General features: G+C 43.3%; 1 pseudogene; it reads left to right on the plus strand.

Annotated features, from left to right (window-relative positions):
• Window positions 1-16,904: 16,904 nt before the first annotated feature.
• On the plus strand, window positions 16,905-17,005 carry LOC126007647 (uncharacterized; annotated as a pseudogene).
• The last annotated feature ends 1,434 nt before the right edge of the window (window positions 17,006-18,439 follow it).

An 18,439-nucleotide genomic window follows, 5' to 3' on the forward strand; every position in this document is an offset into this window, starting at 1 on the left:
AGTCTCACTGTAAAACTCCCAGGAACTACCCTGCTAGCATTTTAGAGAGAGAGAAAGATTGAGAGAGAGAGAGAGAGAGAGAGAGAGAGAGAGAGAGAGAGAGAGAGAGAGAGAGATTGGGGGGGTCACATCTTGCAATGCCCAGGGATTACTCTTAGCTCAGTACTAGGGAATTAATTCTGGAGGTGCTCAGGGGTGCTGGAATCAAACCCAAGTCAGCTGTGTGCAAGGCAAGCACCTGACTATGGTTTCAGCCCCTAACCCTGATAATGCTTTGAATTTGTTCTTTGACTTCTACCATTTGAAAATAATTCCTTTGCTTTTTAAATTGTTTTACTTTGGCATTTGGATACTTGGCAGATCTCTGTTTTAGGTCTAGCTCAGGGATCATGTACAAGGCAAATGCCTTAGGTTAGGCACTATCTGGTCTCAGGTATGGTTGCTTGAAACCAAGACTATGCATCTTGTTGGGAGCCCTACCAAACTAATGTAATGTTTACTGGTTTCACCAGGCTATACAAGGAAGTGGGAACTTTAGCTGCCATCACCTCCCAACTTTCAGAAATAGTCAGCCCTCATAGCTAAATGAATAGTTCTGTTATTGTTTCCATTTGTGCTTGAATGTACACAATTATGAGTTTCAATGATAACTATTGCATTTCATTTCTTTGGGGTCAATTTTTCTTTCTAAAATACTTTACATACTTTGGAGACTGGAGAGATGGTATAGCTGATAGGGTGCTTGCCTGATATGTGGCTAACCCAGGGTTCAATCTGCATCTGACCTCCCTGAGCCCACCAGGAGTGATCTTTCAGTGCAAAGCCAGAGTAAGCCCTGAGCACCACCTGGTGTCCCCCCCCCCAAAAAAAAAAAAAACCCCAAAATACTTTATAGACTTTGGGTTTATTGCTGCTGGTGGTGGTGGTAGTGGTGGTTTTGGTTTGGGGGACATACTCGACAGTGCTCAAAGATTATTTCTGGCTCTGTGCTCAGGGATCACTCCTGGTGGGTTCAGAGGACCATATGAGATGCAAGGGGCTGAACTTGGGTTGGCCATGTGTATAGCAAGCACCCAAACCATAGTATTAAAACTCTGGCTTCACTTTTCATACTTTGAAGAAATACAGTTAAGAACCTTTAATACTGTTAAAGATAGATGCTTTTAAACAATATATCCACAGATAGCTTCTTTAGACAGGATGGTGCAAAACTCTTTGATTACTATAACGTGACTACATCCTTAGCATTTTGAAGAAAGGATTCCATTGTCTTCCAGCCTCTACTATTGCTAAGAAGTTCTGTCATTCTTTGTTCCACCTTGAGTAATTTTTTTCATTTATTTTGACAGTCCTGCATTCAGCATTTTGCATTTTTTGTGATATAACTAGATTGAGATTTATGTATTTTTATGGTTTTATTCTGCTGTGACTCAGTATGATTCTTTGGTTTGTGGGCTTGTGTCTTTCTTTAGCTCTGGAAAATTTCTGCCCATTATATTTGTGTCTATTTATTCTGCCTTGTTTTTTACTTCTAGAGCTCCTCAGATATATTGTTAAATAGTTCTGCTTTCTTGCCTCTGAGGGAATTTTTATCTTTTACTTCTTTGTCTACTGGACTGCAATTTTCTTAATTTTTCTTCCATTTGCATGTCCTATTCTCCCCAGTCTTTGTCTAAAGTAGCTGTTAGATGTTTTTTAATTTCAGTGCCTGCATTTTTATTTCTAGAAGTTCCCTTTTGTTCAAGTTTTCCTTTTCCTTTATCAGTTTCTGCCAACCTCATCACTTAATCCTACTTTTATGTTTTCAGCCTTTTTTTTTTGAAATATATTTTTTATTTGAGTAACATAATCATAGTTGGGTTACAGTCATAACAAGAACATCCCCCTTCACCAGTGTAACATTACCCCCTCCCCCCTTCCCATCCCCTGCCTGTATTCGAGACAGGCATTCTACTACAGTTATTTGTTTTTAAGTTCAGTAAGTTGTATTTTTTTCCTTAAAGGATAAGAGTAAAAGAATGTAGTAAAGGTGTGATAGTGGCAATCGCCGTTGTTTGCATAGGTCCAGAAAAATGGGGAAAGTGGAAAAAATCCTTGACCTAATTACAAAAAGGCCTCACCCCAGAAGTTTATTGGCATAAGACTGACTCTGGGTTCCATGTTACCTCCCATTTAAGGAAAGCACACACCAGATGTGGTTTTTTTCCTTCCCTGGTGCAGTGCCTTCCTCCAAAAGAATTATTTGCCAAAAGGCCTGCTTAGCGAAGTCAATCATTTGACCCTTTGCGTGGATCATTGGCGGTAATTCCAACATGGCTGTAACATGTAATTACATCTTCTCTCTATTTGGCCACTATAGAAATCCAGCCTCAGCTCTCCTACAGACAAAAAAATGTCAGTACCAAAAGCCTGCCAAAAGTTCCCTGCTGGCTAGTTCGTATAACCTGACGCCAACAGCTTGTTTTTCTGAGTCTAGCTCCTTGATGGTAAACAATTATTTCTGTCCCCCTTAAAATCTATTTTCTGGCTACTACATAAACATCATAAAGATCTCTGTCTCTCTCCTCCTGGTTTCTTGAAAAACTTGCTTTTTGCTAAACCAAAAACATCTCTAGCTCTGGTTTCACTGCCCTCCAGCAGAGTTCTTTCTCACCTGAAGAATGGTCTTTTAATATGTAAATTTAAGGCCTGTTTCCCCATTGTACTGTTCTCCTGCTCTTTGAGGACACCTTGCATACCAGAGTCTGTGCTTATAAAAAGTCATCTGCTGAAAAGTAAATTTGTCCCCATATCATGCATTTTGTGTGGTCTCATTTATTTCATTTTCATATTTTATATTCGTCCACTCGTGCTCCTGCTTCTCTCCCCGTGAAAAGTTCCCGGACCCCACGAAGGTTCTGCTTAGCAACGCTAACACGTCTGCATCAGTTCCAGGCATACCAGTCCATCCAACCCGAGTCATTCTCCGTGGTCCCGGCGAAACTTTTTTACACTTTAGCTATTGTTGGTATCAGATTCTTATATTTAAAGACTCTGGATTTTGTACATTTCTTTCATCGATGTCAGGCTGATGTGGAACATCTCTAGTTTCAGCATACCATTAAATGCAGAGCGATCTGCCCTGCGTGCAGACTGTTGCTGAGTCGTCTGGGTGTTGGGATCACTCTTTGGAGTAAGTCACTGCCAAAGCAGTGGTAGGTCTTCCCTGGTAGAGGCTTGGATCCTGGTAATGTTATAGACAATTGTGGTTGTTTCCATAGATGGTATCCATTGTTCAGGTTTGTGTGGGGGATGCCCATTCTTCTGAGGCCTGAGCCAAATCATTATGCCAATGTTCAGGGTAAAAGGCCTAATTACATTACCAAATTTGTGTTCCCTTCTCTATTAGATAAGAACTTGTTTGCAAGTATGTATTATTTTCCCATTTTAATGTGCCTATGCAAAAGAGAAGCAATGCCACAAGATATTGTTGGTGCATCTGGGGGCCGACGAATAAAGTCCAACATTCCCCGTAACTTGGTTCAAACATGAAATCTATACAGAGATACTCTTCTACCAGTATTGCTTATAAAACAGATCTCAAAGGGGGAAAATCAAACAATCAAAAAACAAATCCAGTGGGCAAAATTGCCACTATATGAGGATGTTCGAAAAGAGTTATAGATGTTAAGGGAATACATCTGAGATATACAGAGGAGATACACGTGACCCCTTTATGTTTAGGAATAGTCAAGAGTGAGGGGGTGTTTCCGAGACACCACTTTGGTCTGTGATTTGGACAAGCGAAGAGCACATGGAGCCATGTCCTCCCCTTGTTGCCTGCTGAAGCTTCTGAGTCCCCAAGAGGTGTTTGCTTCCTAATTGCTGGAAGTTGAAAGTTCACCAGACCCCTCCCAGCCCATTATTATCAAGGAAGCCTGGAGTCTCTTTTAAATTGCACCTCGCCAGAACCCACTTGCTGGGACCCTGAGCAGGTGTCCAGGAATAACCCTGGGGATGGGGAGGAAAGAGAGAGAAGGCTGTGAGGGGCAGCCGAGGCTGCATCTTCACCTTATCTTTTCAGCCTTTTTTATGAGGTGCGTGTGTATGAGAGAGAGAGGGGGGGGGAGTGAGAGAGAGAGGGAGTGAGCGAGTGAGAGAGGGAGGGAGGGAGAGAGAGAGAGAGAGAGAGAGAGAGAGAGAGAGAGAGAGAGAGAGAGAGAGAGCAGGTGTGACCCAAAAACAAAACAAAAACAAAATAGTGTTCTTTGGTTCAAGGAGTAGTCTTTCTAAGGTTCCTGGGGCACTGTGCTTATTCATTACTAATTCTCCATGTAATTGGGACTCTCATCTGGCATTTGCCTTCCATGCAGAAGGACGGTGGTTCCAATCCCAGCATCCCATATGGTCCCCTGTGCCTGCCAAGGGCGATTTCTGAGCGTAGAGCCAGGAGTAACCCCTAAGCACTGCCGGGTGGGACCCATAAACCAAGAAAAAAAAATGGATGCAGCATCTATCAAGAATTGAGGGGCCAGAACGGTGGCGCAAGTGATAGGGCATTTGCCTTGCACATGGCTAACCTAGGATGGACTGTGGCATCCGATATGGTCCCCCAAGCCAGGAGCAATTTCTGAGTGCAAAGCCAGGAGTAACCCCTGGACATCACCGAGTGTGGCCCCAAAACAAACAAAGAAAAATAAAGAATTGATGGAGAGGAGCAAGAGTGATAGTATAGTACCTTCTGCATGGAAGGCAAATGCCTTACATCCATGCTATCTCACCGGCCCCAGATGCTGCATTCTTATGTGTCTCACTACAAGGGCATTTCTCATGTACCCATCATGAGCACATTCATAATAGAGAACACTGGAAAACTTATAAAAGAGTTTGGTAAAGATTGTGGTAGGTCCCCTGAGACCCTAAGCATTTCAGAGAATCTTCTGTATTGTGCCAGAATATACAGAACTCTCACTTCAAAAGGTGTTTGCCTCACATGCAGCTGACCTGGGCTTGATCCCCAGCATCTCACAATGGTCCTCCATAATTGCCAGGAGTGATTCTTGAGTAGCAGAGCCAGAAGTAACCGCTGAGCACTGCTGGGTGTAGCACAAAAACCAAAAGAAAATGAAATTGATGGATAGCACTGATAGCAATATCATCAGAGTGGCTAATAGTTCTGTCTCATGGAGTATATCTTGTGATTAAAGAGAGAGACACACAGCAGAACCCCACGTGCTGCTCTTGCTCTGCAAGAAGAAAGCAATGAAGGGAATGGTGGGAGGAATGGGACTGGGATGGTCACTGAGGAGGGATGAGCACTCAGGCCTTCCCAGGATCTGCCATGAGTATTGAGAGCTGAACTGCAGGAGGGAACAGGCAGCAGTGCCTCCAGCACAGTTAAGAAATAGGACAGCAAAAAAAAAAAAAAAAGAAAAAAGGGGCCGGGCGGTGGCGCTAAAGGTAAGGTGCCTGCCTTGCATGCGCTAGCCTAGGACGGACCGCGGTTCGATCCCCCGGTGTCCCATATGGTCCCCCAAGCCAGGAGCAACTTCTGAGCACATAGCCAGGAGTAACCCCTGAGCATTACCGGGTGTGGCCCAAAAACCAAAAAAAAAAAAAAAAAGAAATAGGACAGCAGGACCGGAGTGATAGCAGGGCAGTAGGATGTTTGCCTTGCACACAGACGACTCGGGATGGACCTGGATTCCATCCTAGGCATCTCATATGATCCCTGAGCCTGCCAGGAGCAACTTCTGAGTGCAGAACCTGAAGGCCTCTGGGTGTGGCCCCAAACCAAAAATAAATAAATAAAAACAAACAAAAAAGAAATAGGACAACAGCGATCTTCATTTCTGATCTGAGGAGCACCTTTACTTGGTGGTTGAAGGAATGCCAAATTTAGGGCGTGAGAGTGAGAGGCAGGCCAGGGTCTATAATCAGGCCTTGGCTGCCACGCTTGGTTCTTTTTCCAGGTGCAAGGAGAAACTACAAGTTCTGACCAGGAATGGGATGTCTGTGTTATGGAAAGAACTCTGACTTCTGTCCTGAGTCTTGCTTGTCATGAGTGGAAGTGGAAAATCCAGACAAGTAGAAGGGTCAGCGTCCAAATGGAAGGCTGCTGCTTCCAGGCTGCAGTGGTCTCAAACTTTTTAAATTGGGGCCAGACCATTGGAGGGCCAGACTATAGTAAAAAAAACAACAAACAACTATGAATAAATTCCTATGCACACTGCATATATCTTATTTTGAAGTAAAGAAACCAAACAGGAACAAATACAAAATGTGGCCCTCGGGCTGTAGTTTGAGGACAGCTCACTGCTTATGGGATGGTTGGTGGGTGTGACGGGAAGAATCCAGAAGGCCAGACAAATTCTCGTCAGCCTGCCACTTTCTTCACCGTCATCAAACAAAATACATCGTGCAGATGATTATCTCGTTTTTATTACTACTTGCAATAGTAGCAACAATTGGCAGTACATAATTGCACAATGATGGGAATTAAATGTTGAAACTTTTACATTTTTTAAATTTTCTTTTAAATTTTTCTTTTTTATCTTAAGGAAGAGTAAATATTCCCTTAGTTATTATATTCTTAAAGAGAAAAATGCTGTTTTTTGGTGTACATGTATACACACACACGCACACACACACACACACACACACACCATCACTACTACCACCACTTCTACCAACACATGTGGTATTTGCTTTATGTAGCATTGAAAAAGCTTCTAGTATCTTTTGAAAGAAAAAATCCAAATGCGTACATAAATGAACTCTGTTAATGATTTTGGAACACTAAAATAAATCCACTAAATCCAATAAGTCCACATACATCTCTTAAGAAATGTATGGGAAGAAGTATGTTGGTACTAATGATCCATGTTTCAAGTACATGTTTCTTCCTCAAAGAGCAGAGCAAAAATGGAAAGCATAGCAGTATTTGTCTATCTAGGGAATATAGAGCCATAGATACACCTGTGTCATAATATAACTGTAAAAGAATTACATAGTGATATGCATGCCCTGGTATGGGGTTGAGAAGAAGTTGTGAGTTGACCATAAAGGGAGATGGTGTGTCTAATGAATCAGGGTGCATCGAGTGGAAATTCCATAGGATCACAAAAAGTGGCTATCCCTAAGGGCTAAACCAATGCATATAAAAGACTTATCAAACTGATTAATGTGTTATATTTACCACCATCATCAAATCAATCTCACAAAAACAGGACTGGGGATGGGGTCACAACTGAATACCTCTTTTTTGGCTAATTTAGTCAGTGTTAGCTTCTGTTGCTTGCAAGAAGAGTCCCAATAGGAACCAAGTAAAATGCTCTTTGTTTAGTGACAAATTGTTTTTCTACAAACAGCATTTGACTGGTAACAATGCTAAAGAAGAACCAGGGTGATAGTGCAAGGTCTGGAGCTTATGTTTTTACAAATATGAACTTGATCCATTGAATCAACCACTTCCTCCCCTGCGCTGAATCGACAGGACCCTCTGAGCCTCCAAGAACCATCCTGTGTGGCACCAAAACAAACCAAAACCAACTAAACAAAAGAACATCAGAAAAGACTCTTTAAGGACCTAGTTGTGCTTGTGTTCTTTAAGTACCTAGTTATAGTTGGGACTTTAGAAAATACTGATGTTTGGGGCCAGAGTGGTGGTGCAAGGGGTAAGGCGTCTGCCTAGGACAGACCGCGATTCTATTTCCTGGTGTCCCCCAAGCCAGGAGCGATTTCTGAGCGCAGAGCCAGGAGTAACCCTTGAGCGTCACTGGGTGTCCCCCACCCCCAAAAAAAAACCCCAAAAAACAAAAACCTGATGTTAAGAATCTGTGTGTTTACTCAGAGACAATAGAGACAAGGGTCAGAAGGAAGCTTGCCACAAATAGTAGGGGGAGTACAGTTAGGGGAGGGGAGGTACAACTAGCCAATGATAATTGGAAATAATCACTCTGAACATGACTTTGGTGCTGAAAGGAGATAAAGTGATATGCATGATACCCCTTCAATAACAGTATTACAAACCACAGTGTCTAAAAGGAAAAGAATAGAGGGAGAGAGGCTAGGGTATGGGAAGGAGAGAAAGAGAAAGAGCAGAGAAAGTGGAGAGTGAGGAGAGAGCAAGGGGAGCAAGACACACACACACACACACACACACACACACACACACACACACAGATGTCTGTCCCAGAGTCGGGCAGGGTTGGGAGGGAAACGGAACATTGGTGGCTGGAATTGTGCTCTTGTGCTCTAGTGAAGGGTGTTATACATTGTATGTCTGAAACTCAATCATGAACAGTTTGTAACTATCTCATGGTGATTCAATTAAATAATTCATATATTCTAAAAAAAGAATCTGTGTGTTTAGAAATGGCATTTACTTAACCATAAGTTTTCCAGGGAGACTATTCTTATTCTTTTGATCTTATCATAGACTTCTATTTTCGTCTGTTCCCATTCTTTGACTAATTTTTCCATTGTCTGCTCATTTGCTTTAAGTTTTTTCTCCAATCTCTCCTGCTGTATGGAATTGTTATGTATCTCATCTTCCACAGCACCAAGTCTATTCTCAGCTTCTGATACCCTGTCCCAGAGCTTATCCATTTTGTCATTCACTTCGTTTACTGACTTTTTCAGTCCTGTTAGTTGACATGTTATTTCAGTTTGGAGTTTTGTCATTTCTGCCTTCATATTTTCTTGGTTCTTATTAGTGTTCTGTTCAACTCGATCCATGGTTTCTTGGAGTCTGTTGAGCACCTTCCATATTGCTAGTCTAAAGTCCTTATCTGAGAGGTTGATTAGTTGTTCAGTCATTATCTGGTCCTCAGAATTGTCATCTTCATTCTCTATGTCTGATGCTGGCCTGCGTTGTTTCCCCATTGTCACACTTGTATTGTGGGTTTTTCTACGTGTTGTGGTGGTATTCATTGTCTATATGATGTAGGCAGCACACTCCTCTGGCTCCTCCCTTTCTGGATGGGCTGACTTGCCTCTAAGGGAGGGGAGTCCTCCGTGGATGAGGCCTCACACTGGGTCAAATCTTAGGCCCGAGCATGCAACAGAGAAGACAGTCCAGAGAGAAATGTTTGCTTCTGTGATATAGCGCCGTTCTTAGTGTGATTTTTCCTTCTTGTTGCAATGGAGTTCTTTCCTTAGAAAGAGTGCACGGCCGCGTAGCGAAGCGGAGCGGCCGTGCTCCTCTGAGCCTCTTTTTGCCCCACTCGCAAGAGTTTCATGCAAGAGGACAGTAGACAGACATAGACAGGTCACACTCACAGTCTTTCACAGCTGAGCCCCACTGGGCCGGTGTACTTTCGCGGATTTTCCCCACCTGGTGTCACACACAGGGAGCCAGCTTTTGCAAAGGTTAGCCGGTTTTTATGCTCTGAAGTCCCTCCCTGAAAATGGCGTCTGGGCAAGCGAGGTTTCTGGAGGCTCTTTTTGCCCCACTCGCAAGAGTTTCACGCAAGAGGACAGTAGACAGACATAGACAGGTCACACTCACAGTCTTTCACAGCTGAGCCCCACTGGGCCGGTGTACTTTCGCGGATTTTCCCCGCCTGGTGTCACACACAGGGAGCCAGCTTTTGCAAAGGTTAGCCGGTTTTTATGCTCTGAAGTCCCTCCCTGAAAATGGCGTCTGGGCAAGCGAGGTTTCTGGAGGCTCTTTTTGCCCCACTCGCAAGAGTTTCACGCAAGAGGACAGTAGACAGACATAGACAGGTCACACTCACAGTCTTTCACAGCTGAGCCCCACTGGGCCGGTGTACTTTCGCGGATTTTCCCCGCCTGGTGTCACACACAGGGAGCCAGCTTTTGCAAAGGTTAGCCGGTTTTTTATGCTCTGAAGTCCCTCCCTGAAAATGGCGTCTGGGCAAGCGAGGTTTCTGGAGGCTCTTTTTGCCCCACTCGCAAGAGTTTCATGCAAGAGGACAGTAGACAGACATAGACAGGTCACACTCACAGTCTTTCACAGCTGAGCCCCACTGGGCCGGTGTACTTTCGCGGATTTTCCCCGCCTGGTGTCAGACTATTCTTATTCTTAAGTTTATTTATATATGATTTAAAACAAACACTGCATTTTTTTACATATTTTCTTCAGATTCCGTTTCTGACTTTGAAAGTGTTTGCAATTCGTTGTCATTCACCTGAATTTTCCGTCAGTTGAAATGGTAAAGATTTCGGTGAAACGTAAGGCAGAGGCAGTACCAGAATGACAGTCCTGTGACTTGACCGCAGGATCTGGTCCAGATTCTGCTCATGGAGAATGAGAAATGAGAGGAAATGGTATTTAGCTCCTTTCTCTACTTTCCCCTCCATATTTTATTTTATTTTATGTTCTATTATGTCAGTTTATTTCATTTATTTTATTATGTTATACCACATCATGTCATTTTATGTCATGTCATGTTATGTCATGTCATTTTATTTTTTATGTTTGTTATGTTTTATGTTATATTTTATGCTATGTTATGTTATGTTTCTTAGGGCTTCCTCCTGGTTTTGTGCTCAGAGATCACTTCTTTTGTTTTTTTTTTTTTTTTGTTTTTGTTTTTGGGTCATACCCAGCAGCACTCAAGAGTTATTCCTGGCTCTATGCTCAGAAATCACTCCTGGCAGACTTGGGGGACCATATGGGATACTGGGATTCAAACCACCGTCCGTCTGCATGCAAGGCAAATGCCCTACCTCCATGCTATCTCTCCGGCCTCAGGGATCACTTCTGATGGGGACCATAGGGATTAAATCTGGGTTGGTGGATACAAGACAAGTAGTGCTCTCCCTGCTTTACTATTTCTCCAGCTTATTTTTATTTGGCACTTTAAATATGATGTCATTTGGATCTTTAAGTTTGTTGCTTAAGTTTGTTGAAGAGGAGCCTGTGATTTAAGTAATATATTCATAGAGCTATAGAGGCTAATAAATCCACTGAAGAAAAGGCAACTTAACCCACGAATGACAAGAAAGACAGGAGAAGTAGGAAAATCATTCGCTTACATAATCAAGTTTAGGTGGAATAGATGATGGGATTATCTGTGCTTGATGTGCTAGAGGTTCCTTCAAGAAATGTGTGAGCCACAGTGGAACTCAAAGACCAGAAGTTGATGAATTCATCATGGTGATTGCCTCCCTTCAGACTTGAGTCCTGAGTAGATTGATGAAGATAGGTCTATTAGAGAAACTTGAAAATTGATTTTCAGCCCACACTTAAAATATTTTCAAAACTGAGTTATCATTGGTTACACTACAGTCTGGAATTCCAGGCACTACTCACCATTCCAACACTCCTCAAAAAAAGCCTTTTGTTTGTTTGTTTGTTTTTGGGCCACACTCTGCAGCACTCAAGTGTTACTCCTGGCTCTTTGCTCAGAAATCACTCCTGGTAGGCACAGGGGACCATATGGGGTGCTGGGATTTGAACCACCATTGGTCCTAGGTTGGCTGCTTACAAGGCAAACACCCTGCCGCTGTGCTATATCTCCGGACCCACTCTTTTTTGTTTGTTTTGTTTTTTGGGCCACACCCAGTGACACTCAGGGGTTACTCCTGGCTATGCACTCAGAAATTCTTCTGGTTTGGGGGACCATATGGGATGCCAGGGGATCAAACCACAGTCAGTCCTAGGCTATCGTGCGCAAGGCAGACACCTTACCACTTGCACCACCGCTCCAACACCACCACTCTTCTTCTTCTTCTTTTTTTTTAATTCCTCCCATTCCCCTTTCATGTTCTAGAAAAAAATAAAGCACCAAAGTTTTAATTGATTCTAGGAGTTTTATGAGGGTACAATGTTTTTGTTTTGTTTTGTTGGTTTTTTTGGGTCACACCTGTCAGCGCTCATGGGTTACTCCTGGATCTACCCTCCGAAATCACTCCTGGCAGGCTTGAGGACCATATGGGATGCCGGAATTTGAACCACAGCCCTTCTGCATGCAAGGCAAACGGCTTACCTCCATGCTATCTCTCTGGCCCCAGAGGGTACCATTTTTTCAAGCAATATTTATTATTTTCCTAAATTATTAACAATGCTTTTACTCCTCAGGCCTGAATTTCTGTGAAGTTTTTTCTACTAGTAGGCTTTCTCTCCCTCCCTTCTCCCAGGGGAAGTCTCACATTAGAACTTGAGGACTCAGCTTTGTTAGGGTTCTCCTTCACTGCATTCTACCCCATCTTCCAGTCATTGATCATTTTGAAACAGGCCCACCTTCTTCATGCACTTCATTGTCCTCACGATCAGGAGTCATGTGAGGTGGCCATTTTCTAGAAGTTTTGAATAATCAAAAGTGGGTGGATGAGGGCCCGAAGAGATAGCACAGCGGCGTTTGCCTTGCAAGCAGCTGATCCAGGACCAAAGGTGGTTGGTTCGAATTCCAGTGTCCCATATGGTCCCCCGGGCCTGCCAGGAGCTATTTCTGAGCAGACAGCCAGGAGTAACCCCTGAGCACTGCCGGGTGTGGCCCAAAAACCAAAAAAAGTGGGTGGATGGGATTCTATTTGAAGTCAACCTAACTCCAGACAAATACTTGGAGTGTTGCCTGTGCATGTTTCTCTACTCTCCTGTATCCTGAACCTCTCCTGAGTGGGCCGAGAAGGGCCCAGCAAAATTGCTCTCCTAGAGGCTTCAGAAGAGCATGGCTGCTCACTCTTTCTCATTAATGAACCCCACCATAACACTCATAAAAAAAATCACACTACAAGCGTGACAATGGGGAAACCCCACAGCCAAACACCATGCACAGAGAATGAAGATGATATCTGATGTCCCCCCGAAATACCAACCATCTTATTAATCTCTCAGATAAGGAGTTTAGAATAGAAATATGGAAATCAAAGAAAACATAGCTCTAGCTGAACAGAACACAAAGACAGAAAACTCCAAACTGAAATAACAGATCTGAAAAACACAGTAGCTCAACTGAAAAACTCAATGGACAGCCTCTCCAGCAGGGTAACAGCCAAGGACAGAATCAGTGAACTGGAAGATCAAATGCTGAACAACTCCATACAGCAGAAGAGATTGGAAAAGAACCTTAAGGCAAAAGATCATACAATGGAAAAAGTACTCAGAGAATGTGAACAGATGAAAATAGAAGTCTTTGATAAACTCAACAGAAACAACATAAGAATCACTCGGGTCCCAGAGTCTCAGGAAGGGAATCCCCAGGAAGAATCAACAGTCAAAGACATCATCACACAGAAACTCCCAGAGCTAAATATTGCATGCAGTCAAATCCTGCATGCCCCAAGAGTACCAGCTAAAGAGACCTGAAGAAAAACACTCCCAACACACATCCTAGTCACAATGATGAATCCTACAGATAGAGATAGAATACTCAAAGCAGCAAGATCAAAAAGAGAAATTACGGGGCCTGCGAGGTGGTGCTAGAGGCAAGGTGTCTGCCTTACAAGCGCTAGCCAAGGAAGGGCCTCGGTTTGATCCCCAGCATCCCATATAGTCCCCCCAAGCCAGGGGCAATTTCTGAGTGCTTAAGCCAGGAGTAACCCCTGAGCATCAAATGGGTGTGGGCCGAAAAACCAAAAAAAAAAAAAAAAAAAAAAGGGAAATTCAAAGGAGCATCCTTAAGACTTACAGCAGACATGTCACAAGAAACCTTCAGACCAGAAGACAGTGGTGGGATATTGTGACAAGACTGAATACTACACCCAGCCCGACTCACGTTCAGGTCTGAAGGAAGGACATATAGCTTCATGGATAAGCATGACTCAGAAACTTTACAGATGCAAAACCAGCCTTAAAGGAAAAACTAAAAGGTCTACTTTAAGACAAGACAGATGAACAGATAGAGATTGATAGGATATCAGAATAATGTGAAGATGCTATGATACTAAAAAATCTTTGTGACCTACCTGGGTGATAATAGTCATATTAATCTAAAGAAAATGACATTATACAGAGTTTGGTCTAACTTCTTTTTTCTCATGGGGCTCAGGGATCAGTCCTGGTGGTGCTTGGAGGAACATATGGAGTGTGGAGGATTGAATCTGGGTCAGATACAAAGAAAATGTCCTGCCTGCTGTGCTATTGCTCCTTCTCTCCAATATAGATTTATACTTCTTACTCTTATTCTTAAAGAGGTGTGTGTGTGGGGGGGGGGGGCTCTTTAGTCTTCTATAGTCACTTCCTGCTGAGTGGGGACAAAAGCCTTATATCTTAAGGTGTAAAAAGATCACTGATTTCTCTAATGATTTGTAGGAATTCTGGCGCTCTTAATGGGGAGATGGTTGGAATCTTCGGTGAAGAATAAGAAACATGTTTTTAGAGGCAAAAAGGGAAAGATGGTGTAAAATGAAAGTAAGCTTAAAGTAAAGTAAGCCAGGAGGTCTGAAATCTGCCTGTGGAGAACAATTTCTAGGTGTCAAAGCATAATCTGATGACAGGCTCTTGGGTTATTTCTCTTGTGTCTATCTCAGCTATTCAGAAAAATAGTGCACATTTTGTCAAAATTTATTTACCGTGGTGATTCTTAGGGTATCTATAGCAAGTGTTACATTTTCAGCATGCATGAATTGTTAGAAAAATTACAGTCTCGGTTGCAGTTAATATAAAAATAAAACTAGAAGCATTAGTTTAGAATGCCAAGGCCAGATATTTAAATGTTACATGGAATCCGTAACTGGAGCCCATTACAGTTCACAGGCAAGGACAGCCATCAAAAATGTTAAGGGGAATAGAATCAGATTTCTACCAAAAGATTTGTGTCTAAAACATCTTCTTCTTTACCTCATCCCTATTCTACCAAAAATTACTTAGTTACTATAAACTTGACCATTTATTTTGTGTTTATTTTTATTTTTTTAATTTATGTTTTGCTTTTTCGACCATACACAAAGCCTACTCCTAGCTCTGAGCTCAAGGATTGCTCATGATCTTGGGGATTATGCGATTAGGCACTCTTGATCTTTGTTGGGACTCAGGGGGCCATATGCAGTACCAGACATCAAACCTGGATAAGGTGTGGTGTATGCAAGGAAAGCATCTGAGTTGGTGTAATAGTTCTCGACCCTCAAACTTAAACTAAATAGATTTTATTTATTTCTTTAGGCTTTGGGCTACACTGTGATGCTCATGAATCATTCCTGGCTCTGTGCTCAGGAATTTCCCTGGTGGCTTTGAGACCATACAGAATGCCAGAGATTGAACCTGTTTGGCTGCATGAAGGACAAGCATACTGCCTCTACTGTACTATCGTTCTATTAGGAACTCAGTAGATTTTATTTATTTATTTATTTATTTATTTATTTATAAAAGTTATCACAGTTCATATATAAAATAATATTTGAATTATCTAAGATACTAGATATTGGGGCCGGAGAGATAGCATGGAGGTAAGGCGTTTGCCTTTCATGCAGGAGGTCATCGGTTCGAATCCCAGCGCCCCATATGGTCCCCTGTGCCTGCCAGGAGCAATTTCTGAGCCTGGAGCCAGAAATAACCCCTGAGCACTGCCGGATGTGACCCAAAAACCACACATACACACACACAAAAAAAGATACTAAATATTAATTTGAATTATACCATCATGTGCCAAAACAAGCAAACAGAAAAAATGAGAGGACATAATTTTTGTTAAAAGTTCAGATGCTGGGCCCGGAGAGATAGCACAGCGGCGTTTGCCTTGCAAGCAACCGATCCAGGACCAAAGGTAGTTGGTTCGAATCCCGGTGTCCCATATGGTCCCCTGTGCCTGCCAGGAGCGATTTCTGAGCAGACAGCCAGGAGTAACCCCTGAGCAACGCAGGGTGTGGCCCAAAAGCCAAAAAAAAAAAAAAAAAAAAAAAGTTCAGACACTAGTTTTTTGTTTGAATTTTTTTTTTTTGGTTTTTGGGCCACACCCAGTGATGCTTAGGGGTTACTCCTGGCTCTGCACTCAAAAATCACTCTTGACTTGGAGGACCATATGGGATGCCGGGAGATTGCACCACAGTCTGTCCTAGGCTCGCACGGGCAAGGCAGACACCTTACTACTTGCACCACTGCTCTGGCCCAAGAAAGAAAGCTACGGAATATTTTTATGGGGTATCTGCATTTTTCTGAGCAATGCAGACATACAGGAGAAATGCTAATTGAAATAGGGTGAACACAGAGAACACTGTATTGCCCAAGTGCGTTTTTGTCTAGCAGGAGGAGAAAAGCTGGTAGAAGGAGGACTTAGCAATGATGCAACAGAGAGGTATCTGTGTTTTTTGTTTTTTGTTTTTTTTTTTTTTATCTGTGTTTTTAAGGGAAGTGCCAGGGTGGGTTAGGAAATACATGGAAACATCAGCCAAAATAAGGCCTATTATGGATACATGCATGAAATGATAGGAGTGAGCAGAGTAGATCAGAAGAAAAGGAGTCAACTGGAAGTAGGAGAGAAAGACAATATATTTATATGGTTGCATGCGTGGCAGCTCCCTCTGAAAGGATTATACCTGTGGCAGACATAGAAAGGCACATTACCACCGAACAAGGGTGTCCATGACTCTGTACCTACCTTTGTTAATCAAAATGGACCCATGTGACAAACACAATGATGTGAGGGGGGAAACAGTATGTGAGGGAGAGGGATGTGCATGTGACAGGCAGCACAGGCCTGCCAATCAAAGATGTCTGTGAGTGTGGTAAACAGGAAGGGAAATGTGTCCCTGGAGACAGATTTATGTGAGTGCATACGTGGTCCATAAGACACGACAGTCTAGTGCTCACTTCGGCAAACACATAGACTAAAATTGGAGCAATACAGTGCGGGGGGGGGGGGGGGCGAGGGTGACAGAGCAACACCATGGCAGGTTTGCCTTGAAAGCGGCTGACCTGGGTTTGATTCTCAGCACAATCCCATATGGTCCCCAAGCTAGCCAGGAGTTATTTCTGAGCACAGAGCCAGAGGGAATCCCTGAGAGCTGCTGCATGTCACCCCAAACTCCCCAAAATCTAAAAACTAAAAGTAAAATAATACAGAGAAAATTAGCATAGTCCCTGTGAAAGGATGACAAGCAATTTACTCCTGGCTATGTGTTCAGAAATCTCTCCTGGGTTGGGAGACCATATGGGACTCCGGGGATCAAACCACGGTCCATCCTAGGTCACCTCGTGTAAGGCAAATGCCCTACCACGTGTGCTATCGCTCTGGTCCCTAAAAGTTTAGACACTAGTTTGAAAAAGTATTTAGACTAGGATTGAAGTGATAATATGAGACTGCCTAAACAGAATCTGTCCACTACCCGATCGGCATGGCTTGGAAGCAGGTTTACCACCCCTGGAAATTCAGGGGCAGTCTCAGCAGAGAAATCACTGTGAGATGATGTCTTAGGAGACAGGAAACTTGAGAGGAGGAGAAGCAGTAGAAAGAAGAGTTGGGCACTGAAAATAAATTGTCTGAGAGGGAGGCAGAAAAGGACCAAGGAGGAATGGAAGGAGGACTCAACAATCGCAGTGATGCTGAAGATGACACGAGGGGGGCAACACAGTTTTTCCCGGGACCTGGTCTGACTTCCTTCTTTGGGGAAACCTGTTACTGATCGGCTTGCCAAATATGTCACTTCGACTTTCAAGAATTAGAAATTTGCAAGAAAACTCTCTCAAGTCAGTTTCAGGAAAGGGCTTCTGGAAGTTCAGGGGAAGATCTTACGCCTGAGCCCAGGGGAGATTGGTTCCCTGAAGCAAGCTTGGTCATAGGATTGAGCTCTGGACACAGGATTTTAAAGCTTTGCATGTACCTGATTGGGGTTGACTGACACTGAAACAGAGGTACACACCTAATGCAGAGAATGAACGGCACATGGTCCCCACAAAGGTTCATTACTGCCACCCCAGAGTCGTTTTTTAAGAACTTCATTTATTTATATCTCTCCCCACCCCCCAGTAATCTTAAAGCAAACAAGTTGCTTGTGCCAGGGAGAGAAATACCCACTTTCTTGCTGGGAATCAAGTTTGTCAATCAAAAGGCTGGATTGGACCTTGATGCCTTTGGGGTTAGGAGTTTGCTTTGCATGCTGCAGATACCTGGACTCTCATGACACCCTTTCCTCTGAGCGCCACTAAGAAGGATCCCTGAGCACAGAGCCAAGAGGTCAACCCAAAGCATCTTCTGCTCCCCTAGAACTCCAGAAAAGAAATTAAAGGAAAAATTGTTCTGGCTCTATACTCAAATCGCTCCAGGCAGGCTTGGGGGACCATATGGGAGGCCGGGATTTGAAGCATCATCCTTCTGGATGCAAGGCAAACACCTTACCTCCATGCTATCTCTCCGGCCCCCGCCTTCAACTTTTTGAAAGGGAGAGTGTCCAACTTCTCTGGGCCTATGCTGGTGCCAGTTAAGAGTCTCATTGGGGAGCTAGAGTGGAGCTAGAGTGATAGCGCATTTATCTTGCATGCGGCTGAACTGGGTTTGATTCCAGGCATCCCATATAGTCCCCAGAGCCTTCCAGGAGTGATTTCTGAATACAGACCCCT

This window comes from Suncus etruscus, chromosome 4, assembly GCF_024139225.1.
Source record: "Suncus etruscus isolate mSunEtr1 chromosome 4, mSunEtr1.pri.cur, whole genome shotgun sequence".
Classification (NCBI taxonomy): domain Eukaryota; kingdom Metazoa; phylum Chordata; class Mammalia; order Eulipotyphla; family Soricidae; genus Suncus; species Suncus etruscus.